A 23,987-nucleotide genomic window follows, 5' to 3' on the forward strand; every position below is an offset into this window, starting at 1 on the left:
ATGCACTTCATTCAGAGAACTTCCTTTTCTATCATGGAGTGGGCACCTACTCCGTCACTCCCTGGTGGTCTAGTGGTTTGGATTCGGCGCTCTCACGGCCGCGGCCTGGGTTCGATTCCCGGTCAGGGAAAGGGAGGCCTTCTGACTGTTTTTGACGAAAACACAGACTTATCAAACGTTAAAAAAACTTACACTTCAGAACATCATTTCTCATATGAAATCGTCTTTAAGTAGACTTGAGAAGCTGTGAGTGGTCAAAACAGATCATGGAAATTGATAACAAAGGGTGAGATGTCTTTCTAAATGAATTTTTGCTACTAAAAGACTTGTGCTCTTGTAGAAAAGAGAATTTTGTCAGAACTATTCAGGCCATGTTTGATATCTGAATCATCAATGTCTTCTTTAGCACCAGTACAATTTATATTGGAGCCAGGAACTCTCAACATCTAGCTCCTCAAAATCATCTTTTTTTGTTGCCAGTACTATACATCAAGGAGGCAAAACTGCTGTGTGGTAAATTTGAAAATTGCTATACATGACCAATCTTCCTCTCCTTTCTTGTAAAACTGATTCCTAGTAGCCCTTTTTCTCATATTCCATTGCACTTCATTCAGAGAACTTCCTTTTCTATCATGGAGTGGGCACCTACTCCGTCACTCCCTGGTGGTCTTGTGGTTTGGATTCGGCGCTCTCACGGCCGCGGCCTGGGTTCGATTCCCGGTCAGGGAAAGGGAGGTCTTCTGACTTTTTTTGACAAAAACACAGATTTATCAAACGTAAAAAAATCTTACACTTCAGAGCATCATTTCTCATATGAAATCGTCTTTAAGTAGACTTGAGAAGCTGTGAGTGGTCAAAACAGATCATGGAAATTGATAACAAAGGGTGAGATGTCTTTCTAAATGAATTTTTGCTACTAAAAGACTTGTGCTCTTGTAGAAAAGAGAATTTTGTCAGAACTATTCAGGCTATGTTTGATATCTGAATCATCAATGTCTTCTTTCGCACCAGTACAATTTATAATGGAGCCAGGAACTCTCAACATCTAGCTCCTCAAAATCATCTTTTTTTGGTGCCAGTACTATACATCAAGGAGGCAAAACTGCTGTGTGGTAAACTTGAAAATTGCTATACATGACCAATCTTCCTCTCCTTTCTTGTAAAACTGATTCCTAGTAGCCCTTTTCCTCATATTCCATTGCACTTCATTCAGAGAACTTCCTTTTCTATCATGGAGTGTTCACCTACTTCATCACTCTCTGGTGGTCTAGTGGTTAGGATTCGGCGCTCTCACCGCCGCGGCCCGGGTTCGATTCCCGGTCAGGGAAAGGGAGGTCTTCTGACTGTTTTTGACAAAAACACAGATTTATCAAACGTAAAAAAATCTTACACTTCAGAGCATCATTTCTCATATGAAATCGTCTTTAAGTAGACTTGAGAAGCTGTGAGTGGTCAAAACAGATCATGGAAATTGATAACAAAGGGTGAGATGTCTTTCTAAATGAATTTTTGCTACTAAAAGACTTGTGCTCTTGTAGAAAAGAGAATTTTGTCAGAACTATTCAGGCCATGTTTGATATCTGAATCATCAATGTCTTCTTTCGCACCAGTACAATTTATAATGGAGCCAGGAACTCTCAACATCTAGCTCCTCAAAATCATCTTTTTTTGGTGCCAGTACTATACATCAAGGAGGCAAAACTGCTGTGTGGTAAACTTGAAAATTGCTATACATGACCAATCTTCCTCTCCTTTCTTGTAAAACTGATTCCTAGTAGCCCTTTTCCTCATATTCCATTGCACTTCATTCAGAGAACTTCCTTTTCTATCATGGAGTGTTCACCTACTTCATCACTCCCTGGTGGTCTAGTGGTTAGGATTCGGCGCTCTCACCGCCGCGGCCCGGGTTCGATTCCCGGTCAGGGAAAGGGAGGTCTTCTGACTGTTTTTGACAAAAACACAGATTTATCAAACGTAAAAAAATCTTACACTTCAGAGCATCATTTCTCATATGAAATCGTCTTTAAGTAGACTTGAGAAGCTGTGAGTGGTCAAAACAGATCATGGAAATTGATAACAAAGGGTGAGATGTCTTTCTAAATGAATTTTTGCTACTAAAAGACTTGTGCTCTTGTAGAAAAGAGAATTTTGCCAGAACTATTCAGGCCATGTTTGATATCTGAATCATCAATGTCTTCTTTCGCACCAGTACAATTTATAATGGAGCCAGGAACTCTCAACATCTAGCTCCTCAAAATCATCTTTTTTTGGTGCCAGTACTATACATCAAGGAGGCAAAACTGCTGTGTGGTAAACTTGAAAATTGCTATACATGACCAATCTTCCTCTCCTTTCTTGTAAAACTGATTCCTAGTAGCCCTTTTCCTCATATTCCATTGCACTTCATTCAGAGAACTTCCTTTTCTATCATGGAGTGTTCACCTACTTCATCACTCCCTGGTGGTCTAGTGGTTAGGATTCGGCGCTCTCACCGCTGCGGCCCGGGTTCGATTCCCGGTCAGGGAAAGGGAGGTCTTCTGACTGTTTTTGACAAAAACACAGATTTATCAAACGTAAAAAAATCTTACACTTCAGAGCATCATTTCTCATATGAAATCGTCTTTAAGTAGACTTGAGAAGCTGTGAGTGGTCAAAACAGATCATGGAAATTGATAACAAAGGGTGAGATGTCTTTCTAAATGAATTTTTGCTACTAAAAGACTTGTGCTCTTGTAGAAAAGAGAATTTTGTCAGAACTATTCAGGCTATGTTTGATATCTGAATCATCAATGTCTTCTTTCGCACCAGTACAATTTATAATGGAGCCAGGAACTCTCAACATCTAGCTCCTCAAAATCATCTTTTTTTGGTGCCAGTACTATACATCAAGGAGGCAAAACTGCTGTGTGGTAAACTTGAAAATTGCTATACATGACCAATCTTCCTCTCCTTTCTTGTAAAACTGATTCCTAGTAGCCCTTTTCCTCATATTCCATTGCACTTCATTCAGAGAACTTCCTTTTCTATCATGGAGTGTTCACCTACTTCATCACTCCCTGGTGGTCTAGTGGTTAGGATTCGGCGCTCTCACCGCCGCGGCCCGGGTTCGATTCCCGGTCAGGGAAAGGGAGGTCTTCTGACTGTTTTTGACGAAAACACAGATTTATCAAACGTAAAAAAATCTTACACTTCAGAGCATCATTTCTCATATGAAATCGTCTTTAAGTAGACTTGAGAAGCTGTGAGTGGTCAAAACAGATCATGGAAATTGATAACAAAGGGTGAGATGTCTTTCTAAATGAATTTTTGCTACTAAAAGACTTGTGCTCTTGTAGAAAAGAGAATTTTGTCAGAACTATTCAGGCCATGTTTGATATCTGAATCATCAATGTCTTCTTTCGCACCAGTACAATTTATAATGGAGCCAGGAACTCTCAACATCTAGCTCCTCAAAATCATCTTTTTTTGGTGCCAGTACTATACATCAAGGAGGCAAAACTGCTGTGTGGTAAACTTGAAAATTGCTATACATGACCAATCTTCCTCTCCTTTCTTGTAAAACTGATTCCTAGTAGCCCTTTTCCTCATATTCCATTGCACTTCATTCAGAGAACTTCCTTTTCTATCATGGAGTGGGCACCTACTCCGTCACTCCCTGGTGGTCTAGTGGTTTGGATTCGGCGCTCTCACGGCCGCGGCCTGGGTTCGATTCCCGGTCAGGGAAAGGGAGGTCTTCTGACTTTTTTTTGACAAAAACACAGATTTATCAAACGTAAAAAAATCTTACACTTCAGAGCATCATTTCTCATATGAAATCGTCTTTAAGTAGACTTGAGAAGCTGTGAGTGGTCAAAACAGATCATGGAAATTGATAACAAAGGGTGAGATGTCTTTCTAAATGAATTTTTGCTACTAAAAGACTTGTGCTCTTGTAGAAAAGAGAATTTTGTCAGAACTATTCAGGCCATGTTTGATATCTGAATCATCAATGTCTTCTTTCGCACCAGTACAATTTATAATGGAGCCAGGAACTCTCAACATCTAGCTCCTCAAAATCATCTTTTTTTGGTGCCAGTACTATACATCAAGGAGGCAAAACTGCTGTGTGGTAAACTTGAAAATTGCTATACATGACCAATCTTCCTCTCCTTTCTTGTAAAACTGATTCCTAGTAGCCCTTTTCCTCATATTCCATTGCACTTCATTCAGAGAACTTCCTTTTCTATCATGGAGTGGGCACCTACTCCGTCACTCCCTGGTGGTCTAGTGGTTTGGATTCGGCGCTCTCACGGCCGCGGCCTGGGTTCGATTCCCGGTCAGGGAAAGGGAGGTCTTCTGACTTTTTTTTGACAAAAACACAGATTTATCAAACGTAAAAAAATCTTACACTTCAGAGCATCATTTCTCATATGAAATCGTCTTTAAGTAGACTTGAGAAGCTGTGAGTGGTCAAAACAGATCATGGAAATTGATAACAAAGGGTGAGATGTCTTTCTAAATGAATTTTTGCTACTAAAAGACTTGTGCTCTTGTAGAAAAGAGAATTTTGTCAGAACTATTCAGGCCATGTTTGATATCTGAATCATCAATGTCTTCTTTCGCACCAGTACAATTTATAATGGAGCCAGGAACTCTCAACATCTAGCTCCTCAAAATCATCTTTTTTTGGTGCCAGTACTATACATCAAGGAGGCAAAACTGCTGTGTGGTAAACTTGAAAATTGCTATACATGACCAATCTTCCTCTCCTTTCTTGTAAAACTGATTCCTAGTAGCCCTTTTCCTCATATTCCATTGCACTTCATTCAGAGAACTTCCTTTTCTATCATGGAGTGTTCACCTACTTCATCACTCCCTGGTGGTCTAGTGGTTAGGATTCGGCGCTCTCACCGCCGCGGCCCGGGTTCGATTCCCGGTCAGGGAAAGGGAGGTCTTCTGACTGTTTTTGACAAAAACACAGATTTATCAAACGTAAAAAAATCTTACACTTCAGAGCATCATTTCTCATATGAAATCGTCTTTAAGTAGACTTGAGAAGCTGTGAGTGGTCAAAACAGATCATGGAAATTGATAACAAAGGGTGAGATGTCTTTCTAAATGAATTTTTGCTACTAAAAGACTTGTGCTCTTGTAGAAAAGAGAATTTTGCCAGAACTATTCAGGCCATGTTTGATATCTGAATCATCAATGTCTTCTTTCGCACCAGTACAATTTATAATGGAGCCAGGAACTCTCAACATCTAGCTCCTCAAAATCATCTTTTTTTGGTGCCAGTACTATACATCAAGGAGGCAAAACTGCTGTGTGGTAAACTTGAAAATTGCTATACATGACCAATCTTCCTCTCCTTTCTTGTAAAACTGATTCCTAGTAGCCCTTTTCCTCATATTCCATTGCACTTCATTCAGAGAACTTCCTTTTCTATCATGGAGTGTTCACCTACTTCATCACTCCCTGGTGGTCTAGTGGTTAGGATTCGGCGCTCTCACCGCTGCGGCCCGGGTTCGATTCCCGGTCAGGGAAAGGGAGGTCTTCTGACTGTTTTTGACAAAAACACAGATTTATCAAACGTAAAAAAATCTTACACTTCAGAGCATCATTTCTCATATGAAATCGTCTTTAAGTAGACTTGAGAAGCTGTGAGTGGTCAAAACAGATCATGGAAATTGATAACAAAGGGTGAGATGTCTTTCTAAATGAATTTTTGCTACTAAAAGACTTGTGCTCTTGTAGAAAAGAGAATTTTGTCAGAACTATTCAGGCCATGTTTGATATCTGAATCATCAATGTCTTCTTTCGCACCAGTACAATTTATAATGGAGCCAGGAACTCTCAACATCTAGCTCCTCAAAATCATCTTTTTTTGGTGCCAGTACTATACATCAAGGAGGCAAAACTGCTGTGTGGTAAACTTGAAAATTGCTATACATGACCAATCTTCCTCTCCTTTCTTGTAAAACTGATTCCTAGTAGCCCTTTTCCTCATATTCCATTGCACTTCATTCAGAGAACTTCCTTTTCTATCATGGAGTGGGCACCTACTCCGTCACTCCCTGGTGGTCTAGTGGTTTGGATTCGGCGCTCTCACGGCCGCGGCCTGGGTTCGATTCCCGGTCAGGGAAAGGGAGGTCTTCTGACTTTTTTTGACAAAAACACAGATTTATCAAACGTAAAAAAATCTTACACTTCAGAGCATAATTTCTCATATGAAATCGTCTTTAAGTAGACTTGAGAAGCTGTGAGTGGTCAAAACAGATCATGGAAATTGATAACAAAGGGTGAGATGTCTTTCTAAATGAATTTTTGCTACTAAAAGACTTGTGCTCTTGTAGAAAAGAGAATTTTGTCAGAACTATTCAGGCTATGTTTGATATCTGAATCATCAATGTCTTCTTTCGCACCAGTACAATTTATAATGGAGCCAGGAACTCTCAACATCTAGCTCCTCAAAATCATCTTTTTTTGGTGCCAGTACTATACATCAAGGAGGCAAAACTGCTGTGTGGTAAACTTGAAAATTGCTATACATGACCAATCTTCCTCTCCTTTCTTGTAAAACTGATTCCTAGTAGCCCTTTTCATCATATTCCATTGCACTTCATTCAGAGAACTTCCTTTTCTATCATGGAGTGTTCACCTACTTCATCACTCCCTGGTGGTCTAGTGGTTAGGATTCGGCGCTCTCACCGCCGCGGCCCGGGTTCGATTCCCGGTCAGGGAAAGGGAGGTCTTCTGACTGTTTTTGACGAAAACACAGATTTATCAAACGTAAATAAATTTTACACTTCAGAGCATCATTTCTCATATGAAATCGTCTTTAAGTAGACTTGAGAAGCTGTGAGTGGTCAAAACAGATCATGGAAATTGATAACAAAGGGTGAGATGTCTTTCTAAATGAATTTTTGCTACTAAAAGACTTGTGCTCTTGTAGAAAAGAGAATTTTGTCAGAACTATTCAGGCCATGTTTGATATCTGAATCATCAATGTCTTCTTTTGCACCAGTACAATTTATAATGGAGCCAGGAACTCTCAACATCTAGCTCCTCAAAATCATCTTTTTTTGGTGCCAGTACTATACATCAAGGAGGCAAAACTGCTGTGTGGTAAACTTGAAAATTGCTATACATGACCAATCTTCCTCTCCTTTCTTGTAAAACTGATTCCTAGTAGCCCTTTTCTCATATTCCATTGCACTTCATTCAGAGAACTTCCATTTCTATCATGGAGTGTTCACCTACTTCATCACTCCCTGGTGGTCTAGTGGTTAGGATTCGGCGCTCTCACCGCTGCGGCCCGGGTTCGATTCCCGGTCAGGGAAAGGGAGGTCTTCTGACTGTTTTTGACGAAAACACAGATTTATCAAACGTAAAAGAATCTTACACTTCAGAGCATCATTTCTCATATGAAATCGTCTTTAAGTAGACTTGAGAAGCTGTGAGTGGTCAAAACAGATCATGGAAATTGATAACAAAGGGTGAGATGTCTTTCTAAATGAATTTTTGCTACTAAAAGACTTGTGCTCTTGTAGAAAAGAGAATTTTGTCAGAACTATTCAGGCCATGTTTGATATCTGAATCATCAATGTCTTCTTTCGCACCAGTACAATTTATAATGGAGCCAGGAACTCTCAACATCTAGCTCCTCAAAATCATCTTTTTTTGGTGCCAGTACTATACATCAAGGAGGCAAAACTGCTGTGTGTTAAACTTGAAAATTGCTATACATGACCAATCTTCCTCTCCTTTCTTGTAAAACTGATTCCTAGTAGCCCTTTTCCTCATATTCCATTGCACTTCATTCAGAGAACTTCCTTTTCTATCATGGAGTGTTCACCTACTTCATCACTCCCTGGTGGTCTAGTGGTTAGGATTCGGCGCTCGGGTTTGGGTTCGATTCCCGGTCAGGGAAAAGGAGGTCTTCTGACTGTTTTTGACGAAAACACAGACTTATCAAACGTAAAAAAAAATCTTACACTTCAGAGCATCATTTCTCATATGAAATCGTCTTTAAGTAGACTTGAGAAGCTGTGAGTGGTCAAAACAGATCATGGAAATTGATAACAAAGGGTGAGATGTCTTTCTAAATTAATTTTTGCTACTAAAAGTCTTGTGCTCTTGTAGAAAAGAGAATTTTGTCAGAACTATTCAGGCCATGTTTGATATCTGAATCATCAATGTCTTCTTCAGCACCAGTACAATTTATAATGGAGCCAGGAACTCTCAACATCTAGCTCCTCAAAATCATGTTTTTTTGTTGCCAGTACTATACATCAAGGAGGCAAAACTGCTGTGTGGTAAATTTGAAAATTGCTATACATGACCAATCTTCCTCTCCTTTCTTGTAAAACTGATTCCTAGTAGCCCTTTTTCTCATATTCCAATGCACTTCATTCAGAGAACTTCCTTTTCTATCATGGAGTGGGCACCTACTCCGTCACTCCCTGGTGGTCTAGTGGTTTGGATTCGGCGCTCTCACGGCCGCGGCCTGGGTTCGATTCCCGGTCAGGGAAAGGGAGGCCTTCTGACTGTTTTTGACGAAAACACAGACTTATCAAACGTTAAAAAAACTTACACTTCAGAACATCATTTCTCATATGAAATCGTCTTTAAGTAGACTTGAGAAGCTGTGAGTGGTCAAAACAGATCATGGAAATTGATAACAAAGGGTGAGATGTCTTTCTAAATGAATTTTTGCTACTAAAAGACTTGTGCTCTTGTAGAAAAGAGAATTTTGTCAGAACTATTCAGGCCATGTTTGATATCTGAATCATCAATGTCTTCTTTAGCACCAGTACAATTTATATTGGAGCCAGGAACTCTCAACATCTAGCTCCTCAAAATCATCTTTTTTTGTTGCCAGTACTATACATCAAGGAGGCAAAACTGCTGTGTGGTAAATTTGAAAATTGCTATACATGACCAATCTTCCTCTCCTTTCTTGTAAAACTGATTCCTAGTAGCCCTTTTTCTCATATTCCATTGCACTTCATTCAGAGAACTTCCTTTTCTATCATGGAGTGGGCACCTACTCCGTCACTCCCTGGTGGTCTAGTGGTTTGGATTCTGCGCTCTCACGGCCGCGGCCTGGGTTCGATTCCCGGTCAGGGAAAGGGAGGTCTTCTGACTTTTTTTGACAAAAACACAGATTTATCAAACGTAAAAAAATCTTACACTTCAGAGCATCATTTCTCATATGAAATCGTCTTTAAGTAGACTTGAGAAGCTGTGAGTGGTCAAAACAGATCATGGAAATTGATAACAAAGGGTGAGATGTCTTTCTAAATGAATTTTTGCTACTAAAAGACTTGTGCTCTTGTAGAAAAGAGAATTTTGTCAGAACTATTCAGGCTATGTTTGATATCTGAATCATCAATGTCTTCTTTCGCACCAGTACAATTTATAATGGAGCCAGGAACTCTCAACATCTAGCTCCTCAAAATCATCTTTTTTTGGTGCCAGTACTATACATCAAGGAGGCAAAACTGCTGTGTGGTAAACTTGAAAATTGCTATACATGACCAATCTTCCTCTCCTTTCTTGTAAAACTGATTCCTAGTAGCCCTTTTCCTCATATTCCATTGCACTTCATTCAGAGAACTTCCTTTTCTATCATGGAGTGTTCACCTACTTCATCACTCTCTGGTGGTCTAGTGGTTAGGATTCGGCGCTCTCACCGCCGCGGCCCGGGTTCGATTCCCGGTCAGGGAAAGGGAGGTCTTCTGACTGTTTTTGACAAAAACACAGATTTATCAAACGTAAAAAAATCTTACACTTCAGAGCATCATTTCTCATATGAAATCGTCTTTAAGTAGACTTGAGAAGCTGTGAGTGGTCAAAACAGATCATGGAAATTGATAACAAAGGGTGAGATGTCTTTCTAAATGAATTTTTGCTACTAAAAGACTTGTGCTCTTGTAGAAAAGAGAATTTTGTCAGAACTATTCAGGCCATGTTTGATATCTGAATCATCAATGTCTTCTTTCGCACCAGTACAATTTATAATGGAGCCAGGAACTCTCAACATCTAGCTCCTCAAAATCATCTTTTTTTGGTGCCAGTACTATACATCAAGGAGGCAAAACTGCTGTGTGGTAAACTTGAAAATTGCTATACATGACCAATCTTCCTCTCCTTTCTTGTAAAACTGATTCCTAGTAGCCCTTTTCCTCATATTCCATTGCACTTCATTCAGAGAACTTCCTTTTCTATCATGGAGTGTTCACCTACTTCATCACTCCCTGGTGGTCTAGTGGTTAGGATTCGGCGCTCTCACCGCTGCGGCCCGGGTTCGATTCCCGGTCAGGGAAAGGGAGGTCTTCTGACTGTTTTTGACAAAAACACAGATTTATCAAACGTAAAAAAATCTTACACTTCAGAGCATCATTTCTCATATGAAATCGTCTTTAAGTAGACTTGAGAAGCTGTGAGTGGTCAAAACAGATCATGGAAATTGATAACAAAGGGTGAGATGTCTTTCTAAATGAATTTTTGCTACTAAAAGACTTGTGCTCTTGTAGAAAAGAGAATTTTGTCAGAACTATTCAGGCTATGTTTGATATCTGAATCATCAATGTCTTCTTTCGCACCAGTACAATTTATAATGGAGCCAGGAACTCTCAACATCTAGCTCCTCAAAATCATCTTTTTTTGGTGCCAGTACTATACATCAAGGAGGCAAAACTGCTGTGTGGTAAACTTGAAAATTGCTATACATGACCAATCTTCCTCTCCTTTCTTGTAAAACTGATTCCTAGTAGCCCTTTTCCTCATATTCCATTGCACTTCATTCAGAGAACTTCCTTTTCTATCATGGAGTGTTCACCTACTTCATCACTCCCTGGTGGTCTAGTGGTTAGGATTCGGCGCTCTCACCGCCGCGGCCCGGGTTCGATTCCCGGTCAGGGAAACGGAGGTCTTCTGACTGTTTTTGACGAAAACACAGATTCTTACACTTCAGAGCATCATTTCTCATATGAAATCGTCTTTAAGTAGACTTGAGAAGCTGTGAGTGGTCAAAACAGATCATGGAAATTGATAACAAAGGGTGAGATGTCTTTCTAAATGAATTTTTGCTACTAAAAGACTTGTGCTCTTGTAGAAAAGAGAATTTTGCCAGAACTATTCAGGCCATGTTTGATATCTGAATCATCAATGTCTTCTTTCGCACCAGTACAATTTATAATGGAGCCAGGAACTCTCAACATCTAGCTCCTCAAAATCATCTTTTTTTGGTGCCAGTACTATACATCAAGGAGGCAAAACTGCTGTGTGGTAAACTTGAAAATTGCTATACATGACCAATCTTCCTCTCCTTTCTTGTAAAACTGATTCCTAGTAGCCCTTTTCCTCATATTCCATTGCACTTCATTCAGAGAACTTCCTTTTCTATCATGGAGTGTTCACCTACTTCATCACTCCCTGGTGGTCTAGTGGTTAGGATTCGGCGCTCTCACCGCTGCGGCCCGGGTTCGATTCCCGGTCAGGGAAAGGGAGGTCTTCTGACTGTTTTTGACAAAAACACAGATTTATCAAACGTAAAAAAATCTTACACTTCAGAGCATCATTTCTCATATGAAATCGTCTTTAAGTAGACTTGAGAAGCTGTGAGTGGTCAAAACAGATCATGGAAATTGATAACAAAGGGTGAGATGTCTTTCTAAATGAATTTTTGCTACTAAAAGACTTGTGCTCTTGTAGAAAAGAGAATTTTGTCAGAACTATTCAGGCTATGTTTGATATCTGAATCATCAATGTCTTCTTTCGCACCAGTACAATTTATAATGGAGCCAGGAACTCTCAACATCTAGCTCCTCAAAATCATCTTTTTTTGGTGCCAGTACTATACATCAAGGAGGCAAAACTGCTGTGTGGTAAACTTGAAAATTGCTATACATGACCAATCTTCCTCTCCTTTCTTGTAAAACTGATTCCTAGTAGCCCTTTTCCTCATATTCCATTGCACTTCATTCAGAGAACTTCCTTTTCTATCATGGAGTGTTCACCTACTTCATCACTCCCTGGTGGTCTAGTGGTTAGGATTCGGCGCTCTCACCGCCGTGGCCCGGGTTCGATTCCCGGTCAGGGAAAGGGAGGTCTTCTGACTGTTTTTGACGAAAACACAGATTTATCAAACGTAAAAAAATCTTACACTTCAGAGCATCATTTCTCATATGAAATCGTCTTTAAGTAGACTTGAGAAGCTGTGAGTGGTCAAAACAGATCATGGAAATTGATAACAAAGGGTGAGATGTCTTTCTAAATGAATTTTTGCTACTAAAAGACTTGTGCTCTTGTAGAAAAGAGAATTTTGTCAGAACTATTCAGGCCATGTTTGATATCTGAATCATCAATGTCTTCTTTCGCACCAGTACAATTTATAATGGAGCCAGGAACTCTCAACATCTAGCTCCTCAAAATCATCTTTTTTTGGTGCCAGTACTATACATCAAGGAGGCAAAACTGCTGTGTGGTAAACTTGAAAATTGCTATACATGACCAATCTTCCTCTCCTTTCTTGTAAAACTGATTCCTAGTAGCCCTTTTCCTCATATTCCATTGCACTTCATTCAGAGAACTTCCTTTTCTATCATGGAGTGGGCACCTACTCCGTCACTCCCTGGTGGTCTAGTGGTTTGGATTCGGCGCTCTCACGGCCGCGGCCTGGGTTCGATTCCCGGTCAGGGAAAGGGAGGTCTTCTGACTTTTTTTGACAAAAACACAGATTTATCAAACGTAAAAAAATCTTACACTTCAGAGCATCATTTCTCATATGAAATCGTCTTTAAGTAGACTTGAGAAGCTGTGAGTGGTCAAAACAGATCATGGAAATTGATAACAAAGGGTGAGATGTCTTTCTAAATGAATTTTTGCTACTAAAAGACTTGTGCTCTTGTAGAAAAGAGAATTTTGTCAGAACTATTCAGGCCATGTTTGATATCTGAATCATCAATGTCTTCTTTCGCACCAGTACAATTTATAATGGAGCCAGGAACTCTCAACATCTAGCTCCTCAAAATCATCTTTTTTTGGTGCCAGTACTGTACATCAAGGAGGCAAAACTGCTGTGTGGTAAACTTGAAAATTGCTATACATGACCAATCTTCCTCTCCTTTCTTGTAAAACTGATTCCTAGTAGCCCTTTTCCTCATATTCCATTGCACTTCATTCAGAGAACTTCCTTTTCTATCATGGAGTGTTCACCTACTTCATCACTCCCTGGTGGTCTAGTGGTTAGGATTCGGCGCTCTCACCGCCGCGGCCCGGGTTCGATTCCCGGTCAGGGAAAGGGAGGTCTTCTGACTGTTTTTGACAAAAACACAGATTTATCAAACGTAAAAAAATCTTACACTTCAGAGCATCATTTCTCATATGAAATCGTCTTTAAGTAGACTTGAGAAGCTGTGAGTGGTCAAAACAGATCATGGAAATTGATAACAAAGGGTGAGATGTCTTTCTAAATGAATTTTTGCTACTAAAAGACTTGTGCTCTTGTAGAAAAGAGAATTTTGCCAGAACTATTCAGGCCATGTTTGATATCTGAATCATCAATGTCTTCTTTCGCACCAGTACAATTTATAATGGAGCCAGGAACTCTCAACATCTAGCTCCTCAAAATCATCTTTTTTTGGTGCCAGTACTATACATCAAGGAGGCAAAACTGCTGTGTGGTAAACTTGAAAATTGCTATACATGACCAATCTTCCTCTCCTTTCTTGTAAAACTGATTCCTAGTAGCCCTTTTCCTCATATTCCATTGCACTTCATTCAGAGAACTTCCTTTTCTATCATGGAGTGTTCACCTACTTCATCACTCCCTGGTGGTCTAGTGGTTAGGATTCGGCGCTCTCACCGCTGCGGCCCGGGTTCGATTCCCGGTCAGGGAAAGGGAGGTCTTCTGACTGTTTTTGACAAAAACACAGATTTATCAAACGTAAAAAAATCTTACACTTCAGAGCATCATTTCTCATATGAAATCGTCTTTAAGTAGACTTGAGAAGCTGTGAGTGGTCAAAACAGATCATGGAAATTGATAACAAAGGGTGAGATGTCTTTCTAAATGAATTTTTGCTACTAAAAGACTTGTGCTCTTGTAGAAAAGAGAATTTTGTCAGAACTATTCAGGCTATGTTTGATATCTGAATCATCAATGTCTTCTTTCGCACCAGTACAATTTATAATGGAGCCAGGAACTCTCAACATCTAGCTCCTCAAAATCATCTTTTTTTGGTGCCAGTACTATACATCAAGGAGGCAAAACTGCTGTGTGGTAAACTTGAAAATTGCTATACATGACCAATCTTCCTCTCCTTTCTTGTAAAACTGATTCCTAGTAGCCCTTTTCCTCATATTCCATTGCACTTCATTCAGAGAACTTCCTTTTCTATCATGGAGTGTTCACCTACTTCATCACTCCCTGGTGGTCTAGTGGTTAGGATTCGGCGCTCTCACCGCCGCGGCCCGGGTTCGATTCACGGTCAGGGAAAGGGAGGTCTTCTGACTGTTTTTGACGAAAACACAGATTTATCAAACGTAAAAAAATCTTACACTTCAGAGCATCATTTCTCATATGAAATCGTCTTTAAGTAGACTTGAGAAGCTGTGAGTGGTCAAAACAGATCATGGAAATTGATAACAAAGGGTGAGATGTCTTTCTAAATGAATTTTTGCTACTAAAAGACTTGTGCTCTTGTAGAAAAGAGAATTTTGTCAGAACTATTCAGGCCATGTTTGATATCTGAATCATCAATGTCTTCTTTCGCACCAGTACAATTTATAATGGAGCCAGGAACTCTCAACATCTAGCTCCTCAAAATCATCTTTTTTTGGTGCCAGTACTATACATCAAGGAGGCAAAACTGCTGTGTGGTAAACTTGAAAATTGCTATACATGACCAATCTTCCTCTCCTTTCTTGTAAAACTGATTCCTAGTAGCCCTTTTCCTCATATTCCATTGCACTTCATTCAGAGAACTTCCTTTTCTATCATGGAGTGGGCACCTACTCCGTCACTCCCTGGTGGTCTAGTGGTTTGGATTCGGCGCTCTCACGGCCGCGGCCTGGGTTCGATTCCCGGTCAGGGAAAGGGAGGTCTTCTGACTTTTTTTGACAAAAACACAGATTTATCAAACGTAAAAAAATCTTACACTTCAGAGCATCATTTCTCATATGAAATCGTCTTTAAGTAGACTTGAGAAGCTGTGAGTGGTCAAAACAGATCATGGAAATTGATAACAAAGGGTGAGATGTCTTTCTAAATGAATTTTTGCTACTAAAAGACTTGTGCTCTTGTAGAAAAGAGAATTTTGTCAGAACTATTCAGGCTATGTTTGATATCTGAATCATCAATGTCTTCTTTCGCACCAGTACAATTTATAATGGAGCCAGGAACTCTCAACATCTAGCTCCTCAAAATCATCTTTTTTTGGTGCCAGTACTATACATCAAGGAGGCAAAACTGCTGTGTGGTAAACTTGAAAATTGCTATACATGACCAATCTTCCTCTCCTTTCTTGTAAAACTGATTCCTAGTAGCCCTTTTCATCATATTCCATTGCACTTCATTCAGAGAACTTCCTTTTCTATCATGGAGTGTTCACCTACTTCATCACTCCCTGGTGGTCTAGTGGTTAGGATTCGGCGCTCTCACCGCCGCGGCCCGGGTTCGATTCCCGGTCAGGGAAAGGGAGGTCTTCTGACTGTTTTTGACGAAAACACAGATTTATCAAACGTAAATAAATTTTACACTTCAGAGCATCATTTCTCATATGAAATCGTCTTTAAGTAGACTTGAGAAGCTGTGAGTGGTCAAAACAGATCATGGAAATTGATAACAAAGGGTGAGATGTCTTTCTAAATGAATTTTTGCTACTAAAAGACTTGTGCTCTTGTAGAAAAGAGAATTTTGTCAGAACTATTCAGGCCATGTTTGATATCTGAATCATCAATGTCTTCTTTTGCACCAGTACAATTTATAATGGAGCCAGGAACTCTCAACATCTAGCTCCTCAAAATCATCTTTTTTTGGTGCCAGTACTATACATCAAGGAGGCAAAACTGCTGTGTGGTAAACTTGAAAATTGCTATACATGACCAATCTTCCTCTCCTTTCTTGTAAAACTGATTCCTAGTAGCCCTTTTCTCATATTCCATTGCACTTCATTCAGAGAACTTCCATTTCTATCATGGAGTGTTCACCTACTTCATCACTCCCTGGTGGTCTAGTGGTTAGGATTCGGCGCTCTCACCGCTGCGGCCCGGGTTCGATTCCCGGTCAGGGAAAGGGAGGTCTTCTGACTGTTTTTGACGAAAACACAGATTTATCAAACGTAAAAGAATCTTACACTTCAGAGCATCATTTCTCATATGAAATCGTCTTTAAGTAGACTTGAGAAGCTGTGAGTGGTCAAAACAGATCATGGAAATTGATAACAAAGGGTGAGATGTCTTTCTAAATGAATTTTTGCTACTAAAAGACTTGTGCTCTTGTAGAAAAGAGAATTTTGTCAGAACTATTCAGGCCATGTTTGATATCTGAATCATCAATGTCTTCTTTCGCACCAGTACAATTTATAATGGAGCCAGGAACTCTCAACATCTAGCTCCTCAAAATCATCTTTTTTTGGTGCCAGTACTATACATCAAGGAGGCAAAACTGCTGTGTGGTAAACTTGAAAATTGCTATACATGACCAATCTTCCTCTCCTTTCTTGTAAAACTGATTCCTAGTAGCCCTTTTCCTCATATTCCATTGCACTTCATTCAGAGAACTTCCTTTTCTATCATGGAGTGTTCACCTACTTCATCACTCCCTGGTGGTCTAGTGGTTAGGATTCGGCGCTCGGGTTTGGGTTCGATTCCCGGTCAGGGAAAAGGAGGTCTTCTGACTGTTTTTGACGAAAACACAGACTTATCAAACGTAAAAAAAAATCTTACACTTCAGAGCATCATTTCTCATATGAAATCGTCTTTAAGTAGACTTGAGAAGCTGTGAGTGGTCAAAACAGATCATGGAAATTGATAACAAAGGGTGAGATGTCTTTCTAAATTAATTTTTGCTACTAAAAGTCTTGTGCTCTTGTAGAAAAGAGAATTTTGTCAGAACTATTCAGGCCATGTTTGATATCTGAATCATCAATGTCTTCTTCAGCACCAGTACAATTTATAATGGAGCCAGGAACTCTCAACATCTAGCTCCTCAAAATCATGTTTTTTTGTTGCCAGTACTATACATCAAGGAGGCAAAACTGCTGTGTGGTAAATTTGAAAATTGCTATACATGACCAATCTTCCTCTCCTTTCTTGTAAAACTGATTCCTAGTAGCCCTTTTTCTCATATTCCAATGCACTTCATTCAGAGAACTTCCTTTTCTATCATGGAGTGGGCACCTACTCCGTCACTCCCTGGTGGTCTAGTGGTTTGGATTCGGCGCTCTCACGGCCGCGGCCTGGGTTCGATTCCCGGTCAGGGAAAGGGAGGCCTTCTGACTGTTTTTGACGAAAACACAGACTTATCAAACGTTAAAAAAACTTACACTTCAGAACATCATTTCTCATATGAAATCGTCTTTAAGTAGACTTGAGAAGCTGTGAGTGGTCAAAACAGATCATGGAAATTGATAACAAAGGGTGAGATGTCTTTCTAAATGAATTTTTGCTACTAAAAGACTTGTGCTCTTGTAGAAAAGAGAATTTTGTCAGAACTATTCAGGCCATGTTTGATATCTGAATCATCAATGTCTTCTTTAGCACCAGTACAATTTATATTGGAGCCAGGAACTCTCAACATCTAGCTCCTCAAAATCATCTTTTTTTGTTGCCAGTACTATACATCAAGGAGGCAAAACTGCTGTGTGGTAAATTTGAAAATTGCTATACATGACCAATCTTCCTCTCCTTTCTTGTAAAACTGATTCCTAGTAGCCCTTTTTCTCATATTCCATTGCACTTCATTCAGAGAACTTCCTTTTCTATCATGGAGTGGGCACCTACTCCGTCACTCCCTGGTGGTCTAGTGGTTTGGATTCGGCGCTCTCACGGCCGCGGCCTGGGTTCGATTCCCGGTCAGGGAAAGGGAGGTCTTCTGACTTTTTTTGACAAAAACACAGATTTATCAAACGTAAAAAAATCTTACACTTCAGAGCATCATTTCTCATATGAAATCGTCTTTAAGTAGACTTGAGAAGCTGTGAGTGGTCAAAACAGATCATGGAAATTGATAACAAAGGGTGAGATGTCTTTCTAAATGAATTTTTGCTACTAAAAGACTTGTGCTCTTGTAGAAAAGAGAATTTTGTCAGAACTATTCAGGCTATGTTTGATATCTGAATCATCAATGTCTTCTTTCGCACCAGTACAATTTATAATGGAGCCAGGAACTCTCAACATCTAGCTCCTCAAAATCATCTTTTTTTGGTGCCAGTACTATACATCAAGGAGGCAAAACTGCTGTGTGGTAAACTTGAAAATTGCTATACATGACCAATCTTCCTCTCCTTTCTTGTAAAACTGATTCCTAGTAGCCCTTTTCCTCATATTCCATTGCACTTCATTCAGAGAACTTCCTTTTCTATCATGGAGTGTTCACCTACTTCATCACTCTCTGGTGGTCTAGTGGTTAGGATTCGGCGCTCTCACCGCCGCGGCCCGGGTTCGATTCCCGGTCAGGGAAAGGGAGGTCTTCTGACTGTTTTTGACAAAAACACAGATTTATCAAACGTAAAAAAATCTTACACTTCAGAGCATCATTTCTCATATGAAATCGTCTTTAAGTAGACTTGAGAAGCTGTGAGTGGTCAAAACAGATCATGGAAATTGATAACAAAGGGTGAGATGTCTTTCTAAATGAATTTTTGCTACTAAAAGACTTGTGCTCTTGTAGAAAAGAGAATTTTGTCAGAACTATTCAGGCCATGTTTGATATCTGAATCATCAATGTCTTCTTTCGCACCAGTACAATTTATAATGGAGCCAGGAACTCTCAACATCTAGCTCCTCAAAATCATCTTTTTTTGGTGCCAGTACTATACATCAAGGAGGCAAAACTGCTGTGTGGTAAACTTGAAAATTGCTATACATGACCAATCTTCCTCTCCTTTCTTGTAAAACTGATTCCTAGTAGCCCTTTTCCTCATATTCCATTGCACTTCATTCAGAGAACTTCCTTTTCTATCATGGAGTGTTCACCTACTTCATCACTCCCTGGTGGTCTAGTGGTTAGGATTCGGCGCTCTCACCGCTGCGGCCCGGGTTCGATTCCCGGTCAGGGAAAGGGAGGTCTTCTGACTGTTTTTGACAAAAACACAGATTTATCAAACGTAAAAAAATCTTACACTTCAGAGCATCATTTCTCATATGAAATCGTCTTTAAGTAGACTTGAGAAGCTGTGAGTGGTCAAAACAGATCATGGAAATTGATAACAAAGGGTGAGATGTCTTTCTAAATGAATTTTTGCTACTAAAAGACTTGTGCTCTTGTAGAAAAGAGAATTTTGTCAGAACTATTCAGGCTATGTTTGATATCTGAATCATCAATGTCTTCTTTCGCACCAGTACAATTTATAATGGAGCCAGGAACTCTCAACATCTAGCTCCTCAAAATCATCTTTTTTTGGTGCCAGTACTATACATCAAGGAGGCAAAACTGCTGTGTGGTAAACTTGAAAATTGCTATACATGACCAATCTTCCTCTCCTTTCTTGTAAAACTGATTCCTAGTAGCCCTTTTCCTCATATTCCATTGCACTTCATTCAGAGAACTTCCTTTTCTATCATGGAGTGTTCACCTACTTCATCACTCCCTGGTGGTCTAGTGGTTAGGATTCGGCGCTCTCACCGCCGTGGCCCGGGTTCGATTCCCGGTCAGGGAAACGGAGGTCTTCTGACTGTTTTTGACGAAAACACAGATTCTTACACTTCAGAGCATCATTTCTCATATGAAATCGTCTTTAAGTAGACTTGAGAAGCTGTGAGTGGTCAAAACAGATCATGGAAATTGATAACAAAGGGTGAGATGTCTTTCTAAATGAATTTTTGCTACTAAAAGACTTGTGCTCTTGTAGAAAAGAGAATTTTGTCAGAACTATTCAGGCCATGTTTGATATCTGAATCATCAATGTCTTCTTTCGCACCAGTACAATTTATAATGGAGCCAGGAACTCTCAACATCTAGCTCCTCAAAATCATCTTTTTTTGGTGCCAGTACTATACATCAAGGAGGCAAAACTGCTGTGTGGTAAACTTGAAAATTGCTATACATGACCAATCTTCCTCTCCTTTCTTGTAAAACTGATTCCTAGTAGCCCTTTTCCTCATATTCCATTGCACTTCATTCAGAGAACTTCCTTTTCTATCATGGAGCGGGCACCTACTCCGTCACTCCCTGGTGGTCTAGTGGTTTGGATTCGGCGCTCTCACGGCCGCGGCCTGGGTTCGATTCCCGGTCAGGGAAAGGGAGGTCTTCTGACTTTTTTTGACAAAAACACAGATTTATCAAACGTAAAAAAATCTTACACTTCAGAGCATCATTTCTCATATGAAATCGTCTTTAAGTAGACTTGAGAAGCTGTGAGTGGTCAAAACAGATCATGGAAATTGATAACAAAGGGTGAGATGTCTTTCTAAATGAATTTTTGCTACTAAAAGACTTGTGCTCTTGTAGAAAAGAGAATTTTGTCAGAACTATTCAGGCTATGTTTGATATCTGAATCATCAATGTCTTCTTTCGCACCGGTACAATTTATAATGGAGCCAGGAACTCTCAACATCTAGCTCCTCAAAATCATCTTTTTTTGGTGCCAGTACTATACATCAAGGAGGCAAAACTGCTGTGTGGTAAACTTGAAAATTGCTATACATGACCAATCTTCCTCTCCTTTCTTGTAAAACTGATTCCTAGTAGCCCTTTTCCTCATATTCCATTGCACTTCATTCAGAGAACTTCCTTTTCTATCATGGAGTGTTCACCTACTTCATCACTCCCTGGTGGTCTAGTGGTTAGGATTCGGCGCTCTCACCGCCGCGGCCCGGGTTCGATTCCCGGTCAGGGAAAGGGAGGTCTTCTGACTGTTTTTGACGAAAACACAGATTTATCAAACGTAAAAAAATCTTACACTTCAGAGCATCATTTCTCATATGAAATCGTCTTTAAGTAGACTTGAGAAGCTGTGAGTGGTCAAAACAGATCATGCAAATTGATAACAAAGGGTGAGATGTCTTTCTAAATGAATTTTTGCTACTAAAAGACTTGTGCTCTTGTAGAAAAGAGAATTTTGTCAGAACTATTCAGGCCATGTTTGATATCTGAATCATCAATGTCTTCTTTCGCACCAGTACAATTTATAATGGAGCCAGGAACTCTCAACATCTAGCTCCTCAAAATCATCTTTTTTTGGTGCCAGTACTATACATCAAGGAGGCAAAACTGCTGTGTGGTAAACTTGAAAATTGCTATACATGACCAATCTTCCTCTCCTTTCTTGTAAAACTGATTCCTAGTAGCCCTTTTCCTCATATTCCATTGCACTTCATTCAGAGAACTTCCTTTTCTATCATGGAGTGTTCACCTACTTCATCACTCCCTGGTGGTCTAGTGGTTAGGATTCGGCGCTCGGGTTTGGGTTCGATTCCCGGTCAGGGAAAGGGAGGTCTTCTGACTGTTTTTGACGAAAACACAGACTTATCAAACGTAAAAAAAAATCTTACACTTCAGAGCATCATTTCTCATATGAAATCGTCTTTAAGTAGACTTGAGAAGCTGTGAGTGGTCAAAACAGATCATGGAAATTGATAACAAAGGGTGAGATGTCTTTCTAAATGAATTTTTGCTACTAAAAGTCTTGTGCTCTTGTAGAAAAGAGAATTTTGTCAGAACTATTCAGGCCATGTTTGATATCTGAATCATCAATGTCTTCTTCAGCACCAGTACAATTTATAATGGAGCCAGGAACTCTCAACATCTAGCTCCTCAAAATCATCTTTTTTTGGTGCCAGTACTATACATCAAGGAGGCAAAACTGCTGTGTGGTAAACTTTAAAATGCTATACATGACCAATCTTCCTCTCCTTTCTTGTAAAACTGATTCCTAGTAGCCCTTTTCCTCATATTCCATTGCACTTCATTCAGAGAACTTCCTTTTCTATCATGGAGTGTTCACCTACTTCATCACTCCCTGGTGGTCTAGTGGTTTGGATTCGGCGCTCTCACGGCCGCGGCCTGGGTTCGATTCCCGGTCAGGGAAAGGGAGGTCTTCTGACTTTTTTTGACAAAAACACAGATTTATCAAACGTAAAAAAATCTTACACTTCAGAGCATCATTTCTCATATGAAATCGTCTTTAAGTAGACTTGAGAAGCTGTGAGTGGTCAAAACAGATCATGGAAATTGATAACAAAGGGTGAGATGTCTTTCTAAATGAATTTTTGCTACTAAAAGACTTGTGCTCTTGTAGAAAAGAGAATTTTGTCAGAACTATTCAGGCTATGTTTGATATCTGAATCATCAATGTCTTCTTTCGCACCAGTACAATTTATAATGGAGCCAGGAACTCTCAACATCTAGCTCCTCAAAATCATCTTTTTTTGGTGCCAGTACTATACATCAAGGAGGCAAAACTGCTGTGTGGTAAACTTGAAAATTGCTATACATGACCAATCTTCCTCTCCTTTCTTGTAAAACTGATTCCTAGTAGCCCTTTTCATCATATTCCATTGCACTTCATTCAGAGAACTTCCTTTTCTATCATGGAGTGTTCACCTACTTCATCACTCCCTGGTGGTCTAGTGGTTAGGATTCGGCGCTCTCACCGCCGCGGCCCGGGTTCGATTCCCGGTCAGGGAAAGGGAGGTCTTCTGACTGTTTTTGACGAAAACACAGATTTATCAAACGTAAAAAAATCTTACACTTCAGAGCATCATTTCTCATATGAAATCGTCTTTAAGTAGACTTGAGAAGCTGTGAGTGGTCAAAACAGATCATGGAAATTGATAACAAAGGGTGAGATGTCTTTCTAAATGAATTTTTGCTACTAAAAGACTTGTGCTCTTGTAGAAAAGAGAATTTTGTCAGAACTATTCAGGCCATGTTTGATATCTGAATCATCAATGTCTTCTTTCGCACCAGTACAATTTATAATGGAGCCAGGAACTCTCAACATCTAGCTCCTCAAAATCATCTTTTTTTGGTGCCAGTACTATACATCAAGGAGGCAAAACTGCTGTGTGGTAAACTTGAAAATTGCTATACATGACCAATCTTCCTCTCCTTTCTTGTAAAACTGATTCCTAGTAGCCCTTTTCTCATATTCCATTGCACTTCATTCAGAGAACTTCCTTTTCTATCATGGAGTGTTCACCTACTTCATCACTCCCTGGTGGTCTAGTGGTTAGGATTCGGCGCTCTCACCGCCGCGTCCCGGGTTCGATTCACGGTCAGGGAAAGGGAGGTCTTCTGACTGTTTTTGACGAAAACACAGATTTATCAAACGTAAAAAAATCTTACACTTCAGAGCATCATTTCTCATATGAAATCGTCTTTAAGTAGACTTGAGAAGCTGTGAGTGGTCAAAACAGATCATGGAAATTGATAACAAAGGGTGAGATGTCTTTCTAAATGAATTTTTGCTACTAAAAGACTTGTGCTCTTGTAGAAAAGAGAATTTTGTCAGAACTATTCAGGCCATGTTTGATATCTGAATCATCAATGTCTTCTTTCGCACCAGTACAATTTATAATGGAGCCAGGAACTCTCAACATCTAGCTCCTCAAAATCATCTTTTTTTGGTGCCAGTACTATACATCAAGGAGGCAAAACTGCTGTGTGGTAAACTTGAAAATTGCTATACATGACCAATCTTCCTCTCCTTTCTTGTAAAACTGATTCCTAGTAGCCCTTTTCCTCATATTCCATTGCACTTCATTCAGAGAACTTCCTTTTCTATCATGGAGTGTTCACCTACTTCATCACTCCCTGGTGGTCTAGTGGTTAGGATTCG

General features: G+C 39.8%; 35 non-coding genes across 35 annotated transcripts; all 35 read left to right on the top strand.

Annotated features, from left to right (window-relative positions):
• The first annotated feature begins 58 nt into the window (after positions 1–58).
• TRNAE-CUC (transfer RNA glutamic acid (anticodon CUC)) lies at positions 59–130 on the top strand. Its single transcript has one exon. It is a non-coding gene; the product is annotated as a tRNA-Glu (tRNA).
• A 1,126-nt stretch (positions 131–1,256) lies between these two features.
• TRNAE-CUC (transfer RNA glutamic acid (anticodon CUC)) lies at positions 1,257–1,328 on the top strand. The gene has a single exon. It is a non-coding gene; the product is annotated as a tRNA-Glu (tRNA).
• Positions 1,329–1,855: 527 nt separating this feature from the next.
• TRNAE-CUC (transfer RNA glutamic acid (anticodon CUC)) lies at positions 1,856–1,927 on the top strand. Its single transcript has one exon. It is a non-coding gene; the product is annotated as a tRNA-Glu (tRNA).
• A 527-nt stretch (positions 1,928–2,454) lies between these two features.
• On the top strand, positions 2,455–2,526 carry TRNAE-CUC (transfer RNA glutamic acid (anticodon CUC)). Its single transcript has one exon. It is a non-coding gene; the product is annotated as a tRNA-Glu (tRNA).
• Positions 2,527–3,053: 527 nt separating this feature from the next.
• TRNAE-CUC (transfer RNA glutamic acid (anticodon CUC)) lies at positions 3,054–3,125 on the top strand. Its single transcript has one exon. It is a non-coding gene; the product is annotated as a tRNA-Glu (tRNA).
• A 527-nt stretch (positions 3,126–3,652) lies between these two features.
• Positions 3,653–3,724, top strand: TRNAE-CUC (transfer RNA glutamic acid (anticodon CUC)). The gene has a single exon. It is a non-coding gene; the product is annotated as a tRNA-Glu (tRNA).
• A 528-nt stretch (positions 3,725–4,252) lies between these two features.
• On the top strand, positions 4,253–4,324 carry TRNAE-CUC (transfer RNA glutamic acid (anticodon CUC)). The gene has a single exon. It is a non-coding gene; the product is annotated as a tRNA-Glu (tRNA).
• A 528-nt stretch (positions 4,325–4,852) lies between these two features.
• Positions 4,853–4,924, top strand: TRNAE-CUC (transfer RNA glutamic acid (anticodon CUC)). The gene has a single exon. It is a non-coding gene; the product is annotated as a tRNA-Glu (tRNA).
• A 527-nt stretch (positions 4,925–5,451) lies between these two features.
• Positions 5,452–5,523, top strand: TRNAE-CUC (transfer RNA glutamic acid (anticodon CUC)). The gene has a single exon. It is a non-coding gene; the product is annotated as a tRNA-Glu (tRNA).
• Positions 5,524–6,050: 527 nt separating this feature from the next.
• On the top strand, positions 6,051–6,122 carry TRNAE-CUC (transfer RNA glutamic acid (anticodon CUC)). The gene has a single exon. It is a non-coding gene; the product is annotated as a tRNA-Glu (tRNA).
• A 527-nt stretch (positions 6,123–6,649) lies between these two features.
• Positions 6,650–6,721, top strand: TRNAE-CUC (transfer RNA glutamic acid (anticodon CUC)). Its single transcript has one exon. It is a non-coding gene; the product is annotated as a tRNA-Glu (tRNA).
• Positions 6,722–7,247: 526 nt separating this feature from the next.
• On the top strand, positions 7,248–7,319 carry TRNAE-CUC (transfer RNA glutamic acid (anticodon CUC)). The gene has a single exon. It is a non-coding gene; the product is annotated as a tRNA-Glu (tRNA).
• Positions 7,320–8,438: 1,119 nt separating this feature from the next.
• On the top strand, positions 8,439–8,510 carry TRNAE-CUC (transfer RNA glutamic acid (anticodon CUC)). The gene has a single exon. It is a non-coding gene; the product is annotated as a tRNA-Glu (tRNA).
• A 1,126-nt stretch (positions 8,511–9,636) lies between these two features.
• Positions 9,637–9,708, top strand: TRNAE-CUC (transfer RNA glutamic acid (anticodon CUC)). Its single transcript has one exon. It is a non-coding gene; the product is annotated as a tRNA-Glu (tRNA).
• Positions 9,709–10,235: 527 nt separating this feature from the next.
• TRNAE-CUC (transfer RNA glutamic acid (anticodon CUC)) lies at positions 10,236–10,307 on the top strand. The gene has a single exon. It is a non-coding gene; the product is annotated as a tRNA-Glu (tRNA).
• Positions 10,308–10,834: 527 nt separating this feature from the next.
• TRNAE-CUC (transfer RNA glutamic acid (anticodon CUC)) lies at positions 10,835–10,906 on the top strand. Its single transcript has one exon. It is a non-coding gene; the product is annotated as a tRNA-Glu (tRNA).
• A 509-nt stretch (positions 10,907–11,415) lies between these two features.
• Positions 11,416–11,487, top strand: TRNAE-CUC (transfer RNA glutamic acid (anticodon CUC)). The gene has a single exon. It is a non-coding gene; the product is annotated as a tRNA-Glu (tRNA).
• A 527-nt stretch (positions 11,488–12,014) lies between these two features.
• TRNAE-CUC (transfer RNA glutamic acid (anticodon CUC)) lies at positions 12,015–12,086 on the top strand. The gene has a single exon. It is a non-coding gene; the product is annotated as a tRNA-Glu (tRNA).
• Positions 12,087–12,613: 527 nt separating this feature from the next.
• TRNAE-CUC (transfer RNA glutamic acid (anticodon CUC)) lies at positions 12,614–12,685 on the top strand. The gene has a single exon. It is a non-coding gene; the product is annotated as a tRNA-Glu (tRNA).
• A 527-nt stretch (positions 12,686–13,212) lies between these two features.
• Positions 13,213–13,284, top strand: TRNAE-CUC (transfer RNA glutamic acid (anticodon CUC)). The gene has a single exon. It is a non-coding gene; the product is annotated as a tRNA-Glu (tRNA).
• A 527-nt stretch (positions 13,285–13,811) lies between these two features.
• TRNAE-CUC (transfer RNA glutamic acid (anticodon CUC)) lies at positions 13,812–13,883 on the top strand. Its single transcript has one exon. It is a non-coding gene; the product is annotated as a tRNA-Glu (tRNA).
• A 527-nt stretch (positions 13,884–14,410) lies between these two features.
• On the top strand, positions 14,411–14,482 carry TRNAE-CUC (transfer RNA glutamic acid (anticodon CUC)). The gene has a single exon. It is a non-coding gene; the product is annotated as a tRNA-Glu (tRNA).
• A 527-nt stretch (positions 14,483–15,009) lies between these two features.
• On the top strand, positions 15,010–15,081 carry TRNAE-CUC (transfer RNA glutamic acid (anticodon CUC)). Its single transcript has one exon. It is a non-coding gene; the product is annotated as a tRNA-Glu (tRNA).
• Positions 15,082–15,608: 527 nt separating this feature from the next.
• On the top strand, positions 15,609–15,680 carry TRNAE-CUC (transfer RNA glutamic acid (anticodon CUC)). Its single transcript has one exon. It is a non-coding gene; the product is annotated as a tRNA-Glu (tRNA).
• A 526-nt stretch (positions 15,681–16,206) lies between these two features.
• Positions 16,207–16,278, top strand: TRNAE-CUC (transfer RNA glutamic acid (anticodon CUC)). Its single transcript has one exon. It is a non-coding gene; the product is annotated as a tRNA-Glu (tRNA).
• A 1,119-nt stretch (positions 16,279–17,397) lies between these two features.
• On the top strand, positions 17,398–17,469 carry TRNAE-CUC (transfer RNA glutamic acid (anticodon CUC)). The gene has a single exon. It is a non-coding gene; the product is annotated as a tRNA-Glu (tRNA).
• A 527-nt stretch (positions 17,470–17,996) lies between these two features.
• On the top strand, positions 17,997–18,068 carry TRNAE-CUC (transfer RNA glutamic acid (anticodon CUC)). The gene has a single exon. It is a non-coding gene; the product is annotated as a tRNA-Glu (tRNA).
• A 527-nt stretch (positions 18,069–18,595) lies between these two features.
• Positions 18,596–18,667, top strand: TRNAE-CUC (transfer RNA glutamic acid (anticodon CUC)). Its single transcript has one exon. It is a non-coding gene; the product is annotated as a tRNA-Glu (tRNA).
• Positions 18,668–19,194: 527 nt separating this feature from the next.
• Positions 19,195–19,266, top strand: TRNAE-CUC (transfer RNA glutamic acid (anticodon CUC)). Its single transcript has one exon. It is a non-coding gene; the product is annotated as a tRNA-Glu (tRNA).
• A 527-nt stretch (positions 19,267–19,793) lies between these two features.
• Positions 19,794–19,865, top strand: TRNAE-CUC (transfer RNA glutamic acid (anticodon CUC)). Its single transcript has one exon. It is a non-coding gene; the product is annotated as a tRNA-Glu (tRNA).
• Positions 19,866–20,374: 509 nt separating this feature from the next.
• TRNAE-CUC (transfer RNA glutamic acid (anticodon CUC)) lies at positions 20,375–20,446 on the top strand. The gene has a single exon. It is a non-coding gene; the product is annotated as a tRNA-Glu (tRNA).
• A 527-nt stretch (positions 20,447–20,973) lies between these two features.
• On the top strand, positions 20,974–21,045 carry TRNAE-CUC (transfer RNA glutamic acid (anticodon CUC)). The gene has a single exon. It is a non-coding gene; the product is annotated as a tRNA-Glu (tRNA).
• A 1,118-nt stretch (positions 21,046–22,163) lies between these two features.
• On the top strand, positions 22,164–22,235 carry TRNAE-CUC (transfer RNA glutamic acid (anticodon CUC)). The gene has a single exon. It is a non-coding gene; the product is annotated as a tRNA-Glu (tRNA).
• A 527-nt stretch (positions 22,236–22,762) lies between these two features.
• Positions 22,763–22,834, top strand: TRNAE-CUC (transfer RNA glutamic acid (anticodon CUC)). The gene has a single exon. It is a non-coding gene; the product is annotated as a tRNA-Glu (tRNA).
• Positions 22,835–23,360: 526 nt separating this feature from the next.
• TRNAE-CUC (transfer RNA glutamic acid (anticodon CUC)) lies at positions 23,361–23,432 on the top strand. Its single transcript has one exon. It is a non-coding gene; the product is annotated as a tRNA-Glu (tRNA).
• Positions 23,433–23,987: the final 555 nt, after the last annotated feature.

Source organism: Pseudophryne corroboree, chromosome 8 (genome assembly GCF_028390025.1).
Source record: "Pseudophryne corroboree isolate aPseCor3 chromosome 8, aPseCor3.hap2, whole genome shotgun sequence".
In the NCBI taxonomy this organism is placed as follows: Eukaryota; Metazoa; Chordata; class Amphibia; order Anura; family Myobatrachidae; genus Pseudophryne; species Pseudophryne corroboree.